The sequence below is a fragment of the Carlito syrichta genome, unplaced genomic scaffold (genome assembly GCF_000164805.1).
Source record: "Carlito syrichta isolate Samal-C Ts95f unplaced genomic scaffold, Tarsius_syrichta-2.0.1 Scaffold314861, whole genome shotgun sequence".
Classification (NCBI taxonomy): Eukaryota; Metazoa; Chordata; class Mammalia; order Primates; family Tarsiidae; genus Carlito; species Carlito syrichta.
Genome location: NW_007258957.1, coordinates 76,695 through 83,787, shown reverse-complemented (window position 1 = coordinate 83,787; position 7,093 = coordinate 76,695). Strand labels below are relative to the sequence as shown.

Sequence of the window (7,093 nt, the reverse complement as noted above, 5' to 3'; positions counted from 1 at the left end):
GACAGTGGTAAATTACATAGATTGAGATCTATTATTTGGATACTACTGTCCCAAATAAAGCAGAATAAATAGTTAATCTCTAGTTCTCTGAGTTTATATGTTCTGTGGATATGCAACTCTTATTGGCAAAAGATCATTTAAGTGTTCTTAATTGCTTTGGAGACAGTCTTGATATTCCACATGTATTAACACTGGTAAGTACATCAGTTGGTCAATATTCCAGTTGATATTTTTGCCTTTGAGAGGTTCTCTGGTTTAGCAAGTCCCTCGTTAATAATGGCGTCCAGTCACTAACCAGTGCTCATTCTCTCCGGGCTCCAAGACTATGAGACCTGATGCTGTCAGTCATGTTGGCCTCTCATAAGATCCTTGACCTCCATCCTCAACAGCGCAAGCACCCTCTTCACCATAGACCTCTATACCAAGATGCGGAAGCAGGCATCGGAGAGTTTCTGATAGCTGGATGATGAGGGGATCTTGGACTTTACTTAGAATTCTTAGGAGAATCACAGATGTAAACATGAACTAGAGCTTCCTTGCCCTTGGCTTAAGTGAAAGGAATCATAGCTTTCTGGAGCAGAGGAAGAAACATTGGAGGACATTTAATTCAACCTGTCTCTTTTCACATACAAAAGTTTGGGCCATACTTTTAAAATAAATAACTGCTTTTTCAGACTTTTAAATGCCTCTTATTGTCTCTTATTCCTTCCTTCCCCATGTCACACATCTGTTCATGTAACTCTACCAGTGTTTTAATGGGGTATGGAATTACCACCTACTCTGATAGATTAATGTATTGTCTCTAGTGGTGTCCTTGTATGTCACATGGGTGTAAATGAATCCATCCACACACTAACAAAGAGAAGTACATCAACTGAACTCCTTAAATATTGGGCTATGTTAGAGGGGACAGACTCAGGGAAGAAACTAATTCCAAGAGGCTGCTTGGGGAGCTGCCAACCCAGGGGACCCTGAACAACAAGGGGAACTTAAAGATAGTGAGGTGGAAGGAAACAAGCAGAAAGAATGAATAATGTAGTTTCCTTTTTCTCTTTCTTAATTTTCATAATATTAAAATCAATGTATATTGTCATAACACTTTGTTAAATGTTTAAAAATTAAAGAAAAACACACATACAGAAAACAGGTAAAACATAAATGTACATCTCAGTGATGTATCATAAAATGAGCACCATCTAACTACAAATCAAGTCAAGAAATGGAAATATGAGCAACCAGAAGCCACCCCCCACCTTGGATTCTATTTTTTCAAAACTAACCCCCTAGGGACTTTTAATTTTATAGTTTAGTATTTTCCAGTGTCAGACTATTATAAATATAATAACTCCATATGTATTCTTGATATATGGCTTATTTTGCTCATGTTATGTTTGTGACATTCAGCCATGTTGCTATGTGCAGCTGTAGTTTATTAATTTTCTTTCAATATGAGAGTCCACTGTAGTAATACATTAGAATTAATCTACTATACTATTCATGGACATTTGGCTTGAGCATTTTTGTCTATTTCTCTTGATGCACATGAGCACAAATTTCTGTTGAGTATTGCTATGAGTGTCAATATGTTTTGCTATTGTTTTTTTTTTAATGCAGTAGTTCTGATTAGAAAAAGAATGTGAAAAGAGCTCTTAAGAGAAATGAAATTGGTGATGACTCTTCCAAAAATGATCAAATTGATGGTGAAAATAATTCTGAATGTGGTCGAGTTAATGGATGCATCATCTGTCCTTCCATACTTTCTAATTTTTGGTAATGTTCTTATGTGTATCTTCTATAATAAAAATGTGCTTAAAGTACATTTATATATGCGCACACATATAGTATATATTTTTAAAACTCTTGCTTCATAGACTGTGTGCCTTTGTGAGAGAAAAGAAAATTGATAAAGGTATGCTACTTCGGGTGGCCAGAAGTACTAGAAAAACAAAGCAGGATGAAAGGATGACCGGAACTTAATATAGATGCTCAGAGAGTCTTCCTGAGGGAGTAGCATTTGAGAGCCCTACAGGAAGGGTTGGAGGTGTGAGGGATGTACAGAGAGGACTGCATTTCTCCACAGTCAAGCATGTGGTGTGTTAGAGGACAGCCAGGAGTGAGGCTGGTCCATGAGAAACAAGTGGGAGAGTGATTAAAAAACAACAAGGTCAGGAGGGTGACCTGAGACAAGGTCATGCATGACCATTTAAGCCATAAGAAGACTCTGGATTTTATTCTGCATGTGATAAAAAAAAAAAAAACAACTGAAGTTGAGTAAGCTGATAGTCACAAGACTTGATTTCTAATGGTGGAACAATGAGGAGGAGAGTCTTTATTAAATCCTTACTGTGGTTATTGAATCCTAACTTTGTTCTAGCTATTGTGCTAAGACTTTTTTCCTTAGCAATGAGTCATGTTATTTTTCCTCTCCTACTTTGATTCAGGGGGTACATGTGCAGGTTTGGTACATAAGAATATTGCATGATGGTGAGGCTTGGCTTCCATTGAGCCCGTCACCCAGGTGGTGGACATGATACCTAGTGAGTAGTTTTCAGTTCATATTCCCCTTCCCTCCTTCACTCTAGGAGTGCCCCAGTGTTTGTTTTTTCCATTCTTGTGCTCTTGTACATACAATGTTTAGTCCCAGCTTATTAGAGAAAACATATGGTATCCCATTTTCTGTTTTTGTGATAATTCACTCAGGATGACGGTCTCTAACTACATTCATGTTACGGCAAAGGACATAATTTTGTTCTTTTTTATGCTTGCATAATATCCCATTGTGCATGTGTACCACATTTTCCTTGTCCAGTCCACCAATTATGGACACCCAGATTGTTCCACAATTTTGCTATCGCATGTGCAATAAACACCCACCCAATATTTAGGTATATACCCAGTAGTGGAATTGCTGGTCAAATGGTAAGTCTAATTTAGTTCTTTGAAAAATCTTCAAATGGATTTCCACAGGGCTTTAACTAGCTTGCATTCTCACCAACAGTGTAGGGTCGTTTCCTTTTGTTCACATCCTTGCCAACATCTTTTGTTTGTTTGTTTTGACTTTTTAATAAAAGTCATCCTGACTGGTGTGAGGTAGTATTTCATTGTGGTTTTGATTTGCATTTGTCTGATGATTTGTGGTGTTGAATATTTTTTCACATATCTGTTGCCACTTGTATGTCTTTCTTTGAGGAAGTGGTTAAGTCCATTGCCCACTTTTTAATGGAGTTATTAGTTTTTCTCCTGTTGACTTGTTTTAGTTCTTTGTAGATTCTGCATATTAGACCTTTGTTGGATACATAGTTTGCACATATTTTCTCCTATTCTATATGTTGTCTGTTAACTCAACTGATGGTTTCTTATGCTGTGTAGAAGTCCTTGAGTTTGACCAGGTCCCCTTTGTCGTTTTTTCATTTTTGCTGCTTTTGCTTTTGAGGTCTTGGTCACTGCCTGGGTCAATGTCCAGAAGAGTGTTTCCTATGCTTTCTTCTAGAATTTTTATAGATTGAGATCTTACATTTAAGTTGTTAAACCCTCTTGAGTTAATTTTTGTATACAGAGAAAGGAAGGAATCCAACCTCATTCTTCTGCATATGTTTAGTGTGGTAAGACTTTCAATGGTTTATCACATTTAGTTGTTGCAATGATGCAGAGATTTTGTAAAGTTTAATTGAAACATTTGTGCCTCAGTTTCCCACTCAAATGTTTGCTCCTCCCTTAAAGCCATCATTGCTTCTCTGTTTCATGTGAGCAAAGAGACATGATGACCTTTTATATACAGTCTACTAAATTGTATTTGTTCACTTATTCACACACCTGATTTAGAAAGGTGAATAATTCTTTTTTTCTTTTTTTCTTTTTTTTTTGAGTCAGAGTCTCACTTTCACCCAGGCTGGAATGCAGTGGCATGCTCACGGCCACCCCAGCATAGATCCACTGGGCTCAGGCAATCCTTCTGTCCCAGCCTTCCAAGTAGCCGGAACCATAGGCATGTGCTACCACACCCGGCTAATTTTGTTGGTATATTGTAGAGAGGAGGTCTCACCAAGTTGCCCAGGCTGGTCTCGAACTCCTGGGCTCAGGCAATCCTCTCGCCTCAGTCTCCCAAAATGCTAGGATTACAGGCTTGAGCCACCGCGCTCAGCCTATAATTTTGTTTTCTTACCAGGCTATTTGTTCTTCTATTGACTGTCACTAGGCTCATGTGTGTCTTATGGTACAGGTATCTCAAAATGGACCACTAATCTATTACACAGAATCAATTTCTAACTACCATGGGTCTCCAGCTGAAGCTGTCTCCCTGCTTACTGTCTTCTGTAAAAGAGTCAATGACAGGCAAGTGAAAACTGGAAAACATTTCCCTTGCTCAAGTGAGAAAAATTGTTTATTTCACTGGTGTTATCAAAAATTTTTTTTCTATCCCATTTTATAAAATTGTGGTCCATCTCAGTTTCAGTTGAGATCAGCCACAACTCCAGATCCTTGCTTAACTATAAAAATATAGTCCACATTCATAGTAAAATCTTTCTATTTCTTGCAAAACACTATGTATATACATGCACAGTGCTGATGTTCACAAGTTTGAGAAACACCCAGGGTCCAATTGTGGCTATACCACTTAATAGTATTGTGATCTTAAGCAAATCACTTGGCTCCCTGTAAAATGAAGGTAATGATAGTACATACACTATGGGATTTCTGTGCAGATTAAATGAGATAAAATATTTAATATTCTTATAAGAAAACTTACCACAACTAGTCTAGTAAGGGTTCAAACTACGTTAACTGCTATTATGCTATATATAAATGATCAATAATTGTGCATTATGTACATTGAACACTTAATTGTTCTTAGGTACTTGCTCCAAGTGTTATGATTTTCAGATGAAGAACAGGTGTACAGAGGTTAAGATCTATGTGCTTTCCACTTGTTACTAAATATCACAAAGTGGGATGTTGGAATTCAAACTCAGGTCCTCCTTCATCAAAAGCTCATACTCAATCTACCTGCAATGCTTTTTTCCTATAACATCTTGAGTAGGAGAACAGGGAAATGTTTCCATCCCATTAACTTCTCAGAGAAAATAAATGCTTTCAATTGTCAAGAGTTTAATAGAATGCTCAAAACTACCTAATATCAACTCTGCAAATTGGGTAACATAATTCATAGTTCTGTTTATTCTACAAAATGAATCGCAAATTTTTAAATCTGTCTATAAACTAAAAGTCAAAAAAGCCAGTTTGAGTCAGTGTAGACAGTAGTGTCCTGGAATTGGTGGACCAGCAAGGTAATAGTATTTCAGCAACATCCCACTAATATACATTCGTAACTTTCTCTGCTTTGGTAACCTTGTGCTCATTGTTAGCTGGTTGTTTGTCCTTAGTTGAGAAAGGAGGCAGGAGAATTATGACTTACTTAATAGAGTCTCATTTTTTCTAAACACTCTGCTTTTGTTCTTGGTTTTTGTAGGGAGTGTTCTGGGGTCTAATCATTGGACTTATGATGGGCCTTATTCAAATAATTGCAGAGTTTGCCCATGGAACAGGGAGTTGCTTGGCTGCTAGTGACTGTCCCAAGATTATCTGTGGAGTGCACTATTTCTACTTTACCATCATTCTCTTTTTTGGCTCCATGCTGGCTGTCCTGGGAATTTCCCTCTGAACAAAACACATTCCTGATGTACATGTGAGTAATAATGAGTAATAAATAGCATGCTCCTTTTAAAATAAGGGTTCTTTGCCTTCTAAAGCTACTGCTACTGTACAGGTTCCAGGCAATGTATTCATTGCACTACTAGAGTGACCTAAGTAAGACGTTATCATTCAGTCTTTCGAATAAAGAACCATTTGCACCTAGTATATGCAAAGCACCCGTGAATTAGGAAGCAAGGGTTTAGGAAATTGGTGTTATACTTTAAAAACTTCACAATGTAATTGGAAGGCAAATCTACACCATTGTTGGATACCAGGAAGAGAATAATTAGCATTGCCTAGGAGACTGGGAAAGACTTCACAGCAGAGCTGACATCTGGGCTGTGCCTGTTTGGGGTGAGTAGAATGTCATAGACACTAGAAACATTGGCACAGAGATTGAAAGGGAGAGAAAACACAAACTACTGGGAGGCAGGGGAAAAAAGTGAGATGCAGTTTTTACCTTTTGGAATAACCAACATTTAATACGAACACTGCCTATCATTGGTGGTAATGTGGGGAAATGTCCACAGTCCAGAATTGTTGGTGAGTGTATAGATTTATAATTTGTAGGAAGGAAACTGGACAGTATTTATCAATTTAAAAATTATCATACCTTAAGGATCAACAATCCCACTCTTAAGAGCTCATTGTACAGAAATATTTGTGTAAGAAAAATATATAAGTATTTTATCTGCAAAGGTTTTCAAATAGACAAAAATTAGAAAAATTCAAATTTTATCATGAAATTAATGAGCACACAATCATAGTGCCCTGACTATTACGCAGCTGGTTAAAAAACATGAGGTAGTTCTATTATTTGCTTTGAAAAGTGTTCATACTATGGCAAAGTGAAAATACATGTGCAGAATAATATATAGTATAGGATTGTATATAATATATAATTAGCACTTTCTGAAATAAAATGCATGTAGGGATATAAATGTTCATCTAAGCATAGAAAAATTCTTAAGACATACACACCTGAAATTTTCAAGAGGTATCTCAAGGAGCAGGCAGGACGCTATAGGGATCTAACAAATATTAATCATTCTCAAAAAGCAAATATTGCTTGTATGCTAATACTATTTGAATTTATTGCTAACATGTATAACTTTTATGTCTTTTGCATTATCACTTAGTTTTTGAAGCAATGCTTAACTATATAGTTCCTTGAGGAGTCACCAGTAGATTATGCATGGATGGCTTGAAGCAGAGGATAGCTCCAATCACTTTACCAAAGACATGTCATCAGAGCTCATAACTAAATATTTATGCTGAATATTGAGAATTTATTGAAAGAATACTAGAAAACATAACAGTTTTCAAATAAATAAACATAGCCGGGTTCGGTGGCTCAGCCTGTAATCCTGCGCCTTTTGGAGGCTGAGGTGAGTGGATTGCC

General features: G+C 37.0%; 1 pseudogene; it reads left to right on the top strand.

Moving 5' to 3' along the window:
* Positions 1–335: 335 nt before the first annotated feature.
* Positions 336–7,093, top strand: part of LOC103274701 — a 10,519-nt pseudogene continuing 3,761 nt past the window's right edge.